Raw genomic sequence first — 12,716 nt, 5'->3', positions numbered from 1 at the left:
AGTGTGGAAGAAAGAAGAGACAGCTGTAATTTTTTCAAAGATTAAATAAAAAAAAATCTATAGTCCTGAAACTTAATTGGAAAAACAGTATGAACTTATGACGTTTTCAATCTATCATTTTATCTCTATCGAATAGCTCTGTCCGTTGAAAAGGCCTGGAAACAATGACCAACTCATAGCAGCTAGTATCCCTAGAGTCCACACTGTGGTCATAAAATGCCATTTCCCACTGAAAGTCAGAGCTGCATGGAGAAATGACTGACTGCAGGTCAGAAGAGGAAATACAAACGAAGTCTAGAACATCTTGACATAAACGACAGCACACACGCCATCACAGACAGGCTCATCGAGCCCAGGGTAGCGTCAAAAGAACACCGAAGCCAATTCACAAGGGTTCCCACTGGCCAAAGACAGGACAATTTGAGCTTCGAACATAGTACCAATGGCAACAAACTGAAACTCACCAGGTTTATTTAAATCCGTGAACTCATAATGATAATGAAAAAGTGAACTGGTCACCTCCAGAGGATAAGGAACCAGTTTATTATTTTGCAAACTGATAAACACAAGGAATAAAGGCATTTATCCTGCCTCTTCTACATGAGCTATACCACTGGGTAACCTCATGGTAGATGAAAGGAAGCATCTGTTTATAAAGAATTCCAGCAAATAAATGAAAAAGAAATGACGGAATTAAAATACCATCATTTTGTAGTGGTGGCAGCTGTGGTTCTTCTCATTACCTCATGTAAAACACTGGAACAGTCTCATCAACGTTGCCATCATCTGTTTAACATTCTCAAGGTATTTTCTCAAAGCCTATTTACTTATAAATTGTGTGGAATGACAAAATTAATAAGCAATAAAATGTGAATCATACCACAATGAAAACGATATATGCCACCATTTTGGACCCCCAGGGAATTAAGGATCTAGGGACTGAGCATCCATAGCTATGAACACCACCAAAGGAGAGACAGCCTGACATTATGTGGCCCCTGATGAAGGAACACATCACCACCTAGAGTCTTGCCAGAAGACAGAAGCTGAGTCTGATCAAGCTTCTCAATCCAGCTGACAATGCGTGCGGCACAGGCAAAGGGCAACGGAGCATGCTGAAATGTCCCATGCGTGGGCAGCAAACGAACCCCGCACTGTGGGAAATGCTACAGTCAGATGGCCTGGATTCAACAGACAAAATGAAAGGAAAAAGATGAGAGGGGACTCGAAACATGAAAAGGAGGTAAATAAAGATACATTTTTAAAAGTGGGCAAGACAGAGCCATCATTTCTAAAGATGCACACTCGGACGCTAAGACCATAAACATAAGGAAGTGATTACTACAGAAGCCAGGCAGTGGTTACTCCTGGCGGGGGGTATGACTGTGACTCGGACAGGGAACATGAAGGCGTTTCTGGGGTGGCCGCAACATTCCACCTCTTGGGTTACAAAAGCATTTGGGGTGTTTGCCTTATACTTCGTGAAGCTCTTTGTTTTGTGTATTTTTCTGTATCTCTATTCCAAAAAAAAGTTGTAAGTACAAAGATTTAAAAAGGAATATTAAAAAACTGATGCACGTGTCACATAACACCATGGTACAAAATAGTGCGCTTTGAGAAACGTTGAGCTTTTCCATAAGCTCGGGTACTGAGAGGCACTAAAAGCCACCTTGCCACACGAAAGTCCCTCTCAAAGATCTCTGTGCCCATCTGGACTGGGTGGACTTCACGGTGGGGGTGGGGAAGAGTAGAGCAGGAAAGTGACGTCCGTACCGGACAGCCTGAGCAACTGTCCAGTGAACGCAGTGTAGATGGGGTGGGGCAGGGAGGGAGGGCTCCCACCTAAATACATCCTAAGCCGTGCCTAGCAGATGCAGCTGAGACCCAAGACCCTGCCTCAACCACAGCATCTCCTAAGCGGCCCACCGGGCTCCTGCAGACCTGTACCAGGCCAGTGGGGACGGCCAGAGATGCCACCACCAGCTTAAAATCTTGAGGCACGTGGAGACCCGCAGAACAGGGACTCGGAGGCATGGACCACTATTGTGGTAGAAACCTCCTAGGGTATCTGTCCAGCTGTCATCCCCGTTTATGCAAGAACTGCATCCCCATCCCAGTAGACATGCCTGAACTATATGATCCTGTCCTCCCCATCACAGCTGATTTGACCAGAGAGGAACGCCCCGTGCTGGAGGCAGTAGACCCCTGTGGTCTTACTGTCCAGCATTTATTTCCCCTCCCACTCGCAGCAGCCCCTCAATTCTTTTCAGACACCTCCTATCTCCCATGTGGTCAGGGGATGGGATGATCTTATCTCTAGTTTAAGTTTAAATTAAACCAATAAAATATCCCTATATCCAAGTGTTCAAGGAGCAGTTAGGAGTCCAGGCACAAGCCAATCAGTGAATGTCATTCCCTTGGCCCTGTGATTGGTTGAGGGACAGGCACTGAAGCTGGTCCAGTTAGAATGAACCTTACAACTCCTGTAGGAAATGATGAAATCCCCCCAGTCCCTCACTTCTGTGTCACATGCAGTGAGGATGAAAGGTCCAGGACTGCTGCAGCTTCTGTTGATCTTGAGGGAAGGTGCCTGAGAATAAAGCCAGAACTCAAAAGTATGCAGAGCCATGGACATTCCAGAGAAATGGAGCAAGATTTCTGATGGCACTTTGAGCCTCCGGGACCAGTTCAGTCATTCCTCTGGATTTTATTACATGAACCATTATTCCTCCCTTTCCTTTTTTTTTTTTTTTTTTTGAGAAAGAGAGCATGAGAGTGGGGGAGAGGGAGCATGGGGTAGAGAGAGAGAGAGAGGGAGACAGAATCTCAGACTCCACACTCAGCACAGAGCTCAACTTGGAGCTCGATCCCATGACCCTGGGGTCATAACCTGAGCTGAAATCAGGAGTTGGATGCTTGGGGCGCCTGGGTGGCTCAGTTAAGTATCCCACTTCGGCTCAGGTCATGATCTGGTGGTTCGTGAGTTCGAGTCCCGCGTCAGTCTCTTGCTGACAGCTCAGAGCCTGGAGCCTACTTCAGATTCTGTGTCTCCCTCTTTCTCTGCCCCTTGTCAGATGCTCAATGCCACCCACGCGCAAACTGGCCTGGTTTGCAACAGATTTTCTGCACTTTGTAATGGTGTGTATGTTAGGAATGTTATGGCTGAAAGTAACAGAAAATGCTACTAACATTTGACTTAAACAAATATAGGTATACTATTGCACAAAACAAGAAGTCCAAAAGATGGTGTCTAGGACTATTCATATAGCTCAGCAATGCCATGCACACACATGAATGCATGTAAAAGTCATGGCATCTGAATAAGGCCTGGATTGTACCAATATCACTTTCCTAGTTTAGATACTGTGCTAACGTTATGGGAGATGCCAGCACTGGGGGCAACTGGGTGAAAGGTACATGGGGTCTCTACTTTTTGCAACTACTTCTACAGCGGTATTTGTAATTATCTCAAAATTAAATGTTTTTCAAAAGAAGACATTAAGTTCATAGATAATTCTGCATAAGATTTCAGGGCTTCCTATCTCCCGGAGGCTCATCTAGCTCCTGCAGCAGCATTCACAAGTCCCCTGCCCTTCATAATCCCACTTTCCACAATCGTCACCAGGCCATCCCTATTATGCTGTTTCAATTTCTCAGTGAGACTAAGAACAAGACAGCTCAAAGAGAGTGCCTGGCATACACGACAGTGTATTCAACCACGCGTGTGTGCATATACACACCCTTACTCTGGCAACAACCTGGGACTCACAGTGCCACAATGACAGGAAAAGTGCCTTCCGCCTAAGGGCTCCTGGATGTCTCCTACCAGACAGAATTCATCTACCACTCTGGGACCTACAGTCTTGGCCTTTAAAAGTCATCATCTTGTTCCAAACCCACCCATACACTTTCAGACAAATCATTCACTTTGGATAGGAAAGTAACCATCTTGTCTAAGTTCCCCCTGAACCCATTGACGCCAACACCCCAGGACCCAGGATCTGACTGTCAAAAATAACACTGTTAAGGTTCGGGTTTCAACACCATGTCTTCAGCACCCTGGTGCACTGCTGCACTCTGCTGGTGACTTCTAGGTAGTACTTAGAAATCCTAAAAAAGCAATGGCCCCAGTGGAGAAATGAAATAAGGGACAAGAACAAGAAAGTCACAAAAGAAGAAATGCAATGGGATAATCAGCATATAAAAAATATTTACCTTCACTGGTAATTAAAGAAATTCAAACTATAACGTCAAAAAGATACTATTCCCTCTTAATCAGATTGGCTATAAGGGAAAACAATGGCAAGGTCTTGTGCTGTTCAGGGCTTGTCCCACGAGGCACACGCAGAAAGTACTCAACACCAGCAGGGCACCCTCTGAAACCACCAGGGCTCGGGCACCCTGGCACCCTGTGGTGAAGCTCTGGCTCGCATAGCTGGACAGAGGTAAGTCAGCAAGGCCTTTTGGGGGAGTTTGGTTCTATGTACCAATGACCTTAAAAATTCCAACTACTCTCTCAAACATTTCACCTCTAGGAATTTCTCCTAAAGAAGTCATCAGACAATTGAGTGAAGAAATTATAACCAGAGGAGCCAGTCTTCATATTGCCATGTTCTCAGACAAGATGCCCTCATTCTTCTCCCAGAAGTGAACCAGGCAACCATTTCAAATTTAAACACTGCTCACCCAACCCACCCCCCTCCCCCCCCACACACACAAAACTAGAACCAAGCCTGTGGTTCCTCTGAAGCCGACCCCCAAGAGGCTGTTGCATGAAACCTTTCCCCACACTCACAGTAATGGGGCCGGTTTTTACCTCTTTTACTCCTTTACTGTCTATCTCTGCACGAGAACAAAAGCTCTGTGAAGTCAGATGTATCCTCTGGTTCCTTCACAGCACTCAGAACGTGCCTGACACACTGTAGACAAACAATACTTGTCGAATGAACGAATCTACAGGCATCAGGCACGGTCTGGAAGCAAGAAGGTGAATAAAGGGGACTCGCTGCTCTTTAACAATGGCAAGTGCCACCCACCCTGGAATTGTGTTGAGTTTAGGGAATTCTTTTCTTTAACAGAGATCTGGGAAGGCAGTTCTACAGACCTGCTGAGAGCAGAGACCGCACCATTTTCTAGCTGTATGACCTCGGGTCGTGTCACCTCTCTGACCTTCAGTTTCATCATCTTAATAAAAAGATAATGGGGGCGCCTGGGTGGCGCAGTCGGTTAAGCGTCCGACTTCAGCCAGGTCACGATCTCGCGGTCCGTGAGTTCGAGCCCCACGTCAGGCTCTGGGCTGATGGCTCGGAGCCTGGAGCCTGTTTCCGATTCTGTGTCTCCCTCTCTCTCTGCCCCTCCCCTGTTCATGCTCTGTCTCTCTCTGTCCCAAAAATAAATAAAAAACGTTGAAAAAAAAATTAAAAAAAAAAAAAAAAAAAAGATAATGATGCATGCTTCAAAAAGTTAATGTCAGAATTGAATTATGTGATCCATGCAAAGTGCCAAACCAAGTGTCCTGAACAGAAAAGTTATTCAATAAATGTTATTTGTTAGTAGTCTTCCTTACTGCTGAGAATTTGTATTTTTCCTTGAGAGATGCGGAGAGAACAGCCAAGAAGATCGAGGCCTCAGCACTGTACTCAGGTAGGCAAGGCCAAGTTCTCTGCAGAGGGGTGAAGAGAAAGAGGGGATCATTGAATGTCCAAGGAAGAGGTCCCCAAGGAGAGCATTACCACATGGATGAAGGCAGGCTAGGAGTTCCATGGGTAGGAGGGAGCTGAGGCCCAAGGGAGCCAAAGCAGCATGGAGGAACTGACCCAGGCGGATATGAGACAACACCCCACCATCCCGAAATGCTAGGTGAAGGGGACAATCGTCAAAGACAAAGGGCTAGTATCTGTTACATGCCTATAAAACTACATGAATAGGGAGATTTTTCACATAAATACTGTATGACCAATTGTCCAATGGCTATACAAATTGATGCATTTACATCATGGACAAAACTAGGGCCTAGCACTATTCCTGCTGATATCTCTTCCAATTAGCTAATGCTGAGTAACAAGCCACTCCCAAGCCAGAAGCCTAAACAATAGCAGCATTTACAGACAGTACTCGATACGTGATAATTCAACTTACGATTCTTTTGATTTTACGATGGCGCAAAAACAATACACTCTCGGTGGAAGCCATATTCCAAATTTTTGATTTGGATCTTTACCCACGGCTAGTGATGTGCACTATGATCCTCTCATAATGCTGAGCGGCGGCAGAGAGCTGCAGGTCCCAGTCAGCCACCCAATCAGAAGAGCTAAGGGGCGCCTGGGTGGCTCAGTTGGTTGGGTGACCAGCTTCAGCTCAGGTCATGATCTCATGGTCTGTGGGTTCGAGCCCCCTATCAGACTCTGTGCTGACAGCTCCTCCCCACCCCTTGTGTTCAGTCTATCAAAAATAAACAAACGTTTAAAAAAAATTAAAAAAAAGAAGAGCCAACAACTGGTATATACAACCATTATGTGTGTCATTTTCACTACAGTATTTAATGAATTACATGACATAGTCAACACTTTATTATAAAATAGGCTTTGTGTCAGATGACTTTGCCCAACTACAGTTAATGTGAGTGTTCTGAGCACGTTCAAGGTACACTAGGCTAAGCTATGATGTTTGGTAGGTTTGTTTTTTTTTTTAATCTTTGTTTTTGAGAGAGACACAGAGTGTGAGCAGGGGAGGAACACAGAGAGAGGGAGACACAGAATCCGAAGCAGGCTCCAGGCTCCGAGCTGTCAGCACACAGCCCAATATGGGGCTCGAACTCACCGACTGTGAGATCATGACCTGAGCTGAAGTCGGACGTTTAACCGACTGAGCCACCCAGGCGCCCCGGTAGGTCAGGTGTTTTAAATGCGTTTTCAATTTCTATTTTCAACTTACAATGGGTTTATCAGGACATAACCTCAATGTAAGTCAAGACAGATCTGTACCGTATTTTCCTCACCAGTCTGCAATCTGAGGGCTCGGCAGGGAGAGCTGGTCTCCGCTCCAGTTTGACACCGGCCTCCAAAGTTAGGCACTGGAATTACCTGAAGACTTGCCCGTTCTTAGGTAGCACCTGTACCAGGCAGATGCCTTGGCGTCTCTCTCTCTCCCTTCTGCCCTCCCTCCTCCTGCCCCTGCCCCTAGGGGTGATCTCCCAGCAGGGCAGCATCAGCAAAGCCAAGGATTCCAAGGCACGCATCCCAAGAAAGAGGCAGGGGGAAGCTGTATTGCCTTTTCTCATCCAGCCTCAAAAGACACTCGGCCGTCACTTCTGCCACAGTCTATTCAACAGCAATGTGTCACTGAGATGGACCCATTTTCAAGAGGAGGAAAATCAGGCTCCACCTTTTGTGGGAGGAGTAGCAAAGACTTTGTAGACATACGTTAAAACCACCACAACATGGAAAGATGTTTACAATACATTAAGAGAAAAAAAATTACAGAAGAATAGGAACAGCCTGGGAGAGCAAGAGCCCCTTTGCCGTCTATGTACACCCAGTCCTGGGGCCTGAAGCTGACCTCCCCCAGCCTCCCAGAGGTACAGCCATGCCTTAATTTCAGGTGCCGTCTGAGTGTCAGGTCTGGATACATAAATCCCAGCTCTGCCACATGGGAACTCAGAGCTCTTTTCTCAGTAGTAAAACCAGAGTAAAACCAGTAAAACCAGAGTAGTAAAACCAGTAGCGCTCACCTTACAGTTCCTGTGAGGATCCAGCGAGCTACCCGTGAGGAGCGCTCACCTCAGCACCCAGAACACGGGCGCCAGCTGCCCCACCCGGACAAGCCTAGACTGACGCAGGCCCGTGCGCCGGGAGCCAAGATCCTGCTGAACGTCTTGGGGCAGCGACAGGATGCCATTCTACGTTCCACTAGCTCCCCGTGACAGCGCAGCGCGCCTCCGCCTTCCGGGGCTCCAGGTAACCACAGCAGCCGCCTCCACCCACACCTGCCCGAGACCGTGCCTCTGCCAGTTCCTGTGGCACAAACACCGTGGGCTGGGGAAGGCCTCTCCCTAACTGAGCACCACGGAGGCATGAGAAGGGAGCACAGCCCCTGCTCTGAAGAAGCTCATGGTCTAGTTGGCGGGGGGGGGGGGGGGGGGGGAGGGGCAAATCAATCACAAAGGACTATAATGCAAGAAATAGGTGGGAACACCAAAAAAAGGAGTAGGGTACCAAATGGTGCAACTGGGGATTACCCCTGGCAATGGGAGCTTTTGTGGACGAGCGTTTGCCAGGTGGAGAGGGGCAGGGGAGGGAGGAAACCCAGACAGAGCAAAGAGCGCAAAGGTAAAGAGGTCCAACGGTGCAGACGGGCATGGCGCTTTCTGAGCCACAGAAGTTCAGGAAGACTGGAACATACTGGGTGAGGAGAGGAGGGACACGTGACAGGGTCTGGGTCCACAGTGTGAGGGGGCTTCTCAAGACCAGACAGAAACTTGGATTTTATGGAGGGGATGCCATGTAGTCTGCAACAGGGACTACTTACTTGAAAGATGACGAGGGAGGTGGCGAGAGGCTGCACTGATGGCAGGAGAAACTGCTGCCACAAACAGGGAAGGATGGAGAGGCTGAAATTTATGTTCTCCCCAAATCTGTGTTGAAGCCCTAACCCTAATGTGACTGTACTCGGGGATAGGCTTTAAAGAGGTAATTAAGGTGAAACGAAGTCATAAAAGTGGGGCCCTAATCCAATATGACTCGTGTCCTTATAAGAAGAGACAGAGACAACAGGGATATACGTGCACAGAGAAAAGTCCACATGAGGCCACACGAGGCCACAGTGAGAAGGGGCCCATCTGCAAGCTGAGGAGAGAGGCCTCAGGAGACGCCAAGTTTGCCAACACCTTGATCTTGGACTTCCAGCCTCCGGAACTGTGAGGGAATACATTTCTGTTCTTTTAGCCCCCAGTCTGTGGTATTCTGTTATGTCAGCCCTACAAAATAGTACACTTGGCAAATGGTAGGCACCATTTATGGCCTACCTGAGTACAGCTGGAAAACAGCACGTACAGATGCCCACCTGGCCGCTGACCACACAGGCTGGCAGAACGAGTGGAAGTAGATTGGGGTGTTAGGCAATAGACACGGAACCATGGGAATGAGTCACAGAACTTATGGAGAACGTACAGAAGTAAAATAAGAAGGTCACCATGGAACCCTAGCAAACGCCTACAACTAAAACCAAAGGAAGAGATGCCCCTGAAAAACATTTAGAACAGACAGGAAAACACAAGACAAATCTAGAGACAGGCCATGAACACTAAGAGAACACTTAAATAAGTGAGCTCAACAGTGTGAACTGTAACATAAAGATGAAGGCAGATAAAGACTGAAGTGATCAGGGAGCTGGAGATCAATGGTCTCCTTGACAAGAAATTCATCAGCAGGTGGTTCGCAGTAGGCATCACGTGGCAAACAAATGTAGGTGTGAGGAAGGAAGTAGAGACAGGGTAGGCAACTCTCCAGCCTGACTGTCAAATAGAAAAAAGGTGGTGGCTGGGGACATCAGGTTCAGGGAGAGTCTCTGAAAGTATACAATTCCTCATCACACACAGCCATTAAGATGAAAGGCGACAGAGGCAGAAAACTCCAGGGACAAGAGAGGCGGATCGATACAGCACAGGCGGATGAATTACACTCACATGGAAGGAGGGTCATCCTTTCCACTGTGGTAAGAACAAAGGATGTAAGGCTGGAAGGTGGGGAGACCCTAGTGTTTTCTTTCCACTACAAAGCCGGAAAATACAGTCACCCGCTGAGAGTGACGGGTGATGGAATAAGCTGCTTCAAGAGGATGGTGAAACTCGAACAGCTGTAGGCCATGAGCGTGTGCTGCCTAAGGACAGATGTTGGGATGGCCCAACAGCTCTGAGGACTCAGTTACATTTAGAAACAATCGTGCAGTGGCACCACCTTGCAGTCGTGGGACTTCTCCAGCAGCAATAGGAGGTGCTACATGAGTTCTCAATCTCTTCAGATTTTCCTGTGTTTCTCTGCCCATGCTAAGATTTCTTCAGGGGCATCCCTCTCTTTAGTTTTTTTTTTGTTTTTTTTTTTAACATTTTTAAAAGTTCTTAACTTATTATTTATTTTTGAGAAAGACAGTGTATGTGAGCAGGGGCAGGGCAGAGAGAGAGGGAGAATCTCAAGCAGGCTCCGTGCTGTCAGTGCAGAGACCAATGTGGGTAGGGCTCGAATTCATGGAAACTGTGAGATCATGACCTGAGCCAAAATCAAGAGCTGGACGCTTAAATGACTGAGCCACCTGGGAGCCCCTCTCTCTTCCTTTAGAGTCTAGCTGGGGGTGTTGCTAGGGTTCTGTGGTGACCTTCTTATTTACTTACATACCCTCTCCATAAGTCCTATGATTCACTCGATAGTCTGGGAAGGTAACTAGATGAATGCATAGTGGGGTCTGGCTAGGGAAAAGCAGTATAAAGACAGGCATAAATGACCCTGTCTTTTATGAAGAAGAGTTAGGCTGCACCCTATCTTTCCTTTCCCCATCACTTACCTCCTTGTGGGTTTCAACCTTAACTAAGAACAGTTCTTATCCCTAAAAGACCCAACATTCCCTTTTGATAATAAACAGTTACCACCCACCTTTACCGTCCTGAGGTCAAGTCATACACAATCTGCCTAACAAACATAAAGTTTAAAAGATCCTTTTTAAGGTCCTCAGGATAACGTGAAGGAGACACAAAGTGAAATTTCTAATAAAAAAATAGATTTCAATCTGTAAATCTCAAGCGTAACTACAAGAAAAGACTTAATGAAGCAGTCAGATGCTCATAGCTGTATACAGAATCCCCAGGAAGATACCGGTATAATCACAGAATGACCAAAGTATGCTATACTCAAAATTCAAAATACATGAGTATGCGACAGTCCTTCAGGTCCAGTAAAAATCAATCAATTTTCAAAAAAATGTTTGAAATCTCAGGCTGTTAGAATACGACTCTAATTCTAACAACCAGAAGGTGGTTTGGTTTCCAGCAACCAGCACATCAGACAGAGAAGACAGCAAATACATTGTACATCACAAGCTGTTGATCACCTTAGTTCTTTGGTCATCACCCCATTTTCTAAGGCTGAGAAGCACAGGGTGAAAAAGAAATCTACCATCAGTGGTGGTCATCTCAGACTTACAACATATGAACAGCCTGTACTGGGGGCTTTGACCACCTCCCTACTGCTTCCCAAGTAGGAACCAGAATGTGTCTCGTTTGGACAGTAAAGACCAGAGGACTTCAGGAAGCAAACAGCTGAGGCTTAAAGAAGGTGGTTAGAGGCACTGCTGCCAAGCTGATCCCGCTTAATGCTGCAGCGTCTCCCGCCTAAGATGTTGCCCTGTTGATGACGACACTCCTTCTAACACCATACATTAAAACCTTCTGGTGATTTCAGTCCGAAGCCCAAGCCATCACAGCATGGCAAGTGGGACACCCAACAGAGCAGTGAACATCCTAGCTCTTCCCACCATGCCTGAAGACCCACCACCATCCTCTCTGCGTCCTTGCAAAGTGACTAAGTGGGTTTGGGAAGCAGAGGCTGTGGTGTGTGGGGTGTCACTTAAAACAAGATGAGCCCTCGGAGGAACAAGGAGGAAAAGGATGGCAAGGGTCTGTCTGGGGAGCGGACAAATTTTAGTACATGTGCTGCTGACACAAGCACTGGGGGGCAGACGCTAAATCAGAATGTACCAGAGAGAAGATGGCGGGATGTACGACTCAGATCTAGGAGTCTGTCTGCCACTTACATCAGGGTACTTCGAGTCTCTGAGTCGCCACTTTCTCATATGGAAAGTGAGGATGACTGTGGTAATACCTACTTACTTACCCTTTACCGGCAGGAGGAGACTGAGTGGAAAGTATTCAATGGCTTATTGTACATGGAGACACTTTACAGAGCACTTGACAAATGTGTTCTAAGTGCTGCCGTTACCATCTTTAAGGAAGCAAACAGCAGACTTGTAAAGATGAACCTAGAGCTCCTTAGGGCCCTGGGGCAAACATTTCACACAAGTCAAGCCAGCTTCCTGGTCTACTTGCCAGGTGGGAAAGATAAGGATGAAAGACCACCTGCCAAGAGCAACGTGCCTGTTTCAGGTATCGAAAGAATATCTGTAAAAACCTAAGAGGCTGGAAGGTGTTTCTGAGAAACAGATGTTTCCAAAGATTTCCTCAAAATGTGTTCCACTAGCTATTACCAAGAATTTGGAGAGATCAGTGTGGGAATAGGTTTCCTCACTCAGGCCTCTTCTGAGACCTTAAAAATGAATTTCCAATGTGGATGTGGGATAGAGGATGTGCCGTATTTATTTAATAACGGAACCCCTTTTCCACAGAGCATCTGTCAGGGGTTTCGTGGAACATACTTTGAGAATTAAACTCTCCAGTCGGGCACAAGGTTAGATGGGCACACAGACCAGCTGAAAAGGGAAACGAGAATACTTCGCTGACATTCAATCCAACAGTCGACACCTGCTGGACAGTTTGGAAAAAGGAGAAACCCATTTTTTCACCATGGTACTGAAACAGTGTCACATTTTCCCTGAACCACCCTAACTCCAGACCCTCAAGATCCACCAGCCATGCAACCCCGCACTCCACAGTCACATACGTTAAATCTACACTTTTATTTTTTGTTCTAAAATGTGCTTTTACTCCCAATGAA

The sequence above is a fragment of the Panthera leo genome, chromosome C1 (genome assembly GCF_018350215.1).
Source record: "Panthera leo isolate Ple1 chromosome C1, P.leo_Ple1_pat1.1, whole genome shotgun sequence".
In the NCBI taxonomy this organism is placed as follows: Eukaryota; Metazoa; Chordata; class Mammalia; order Carnivora; family Felidae; genus Panthera; species Panthera leo.
This window is presented reverse-complemented; position numbering follows the sequence as displayed.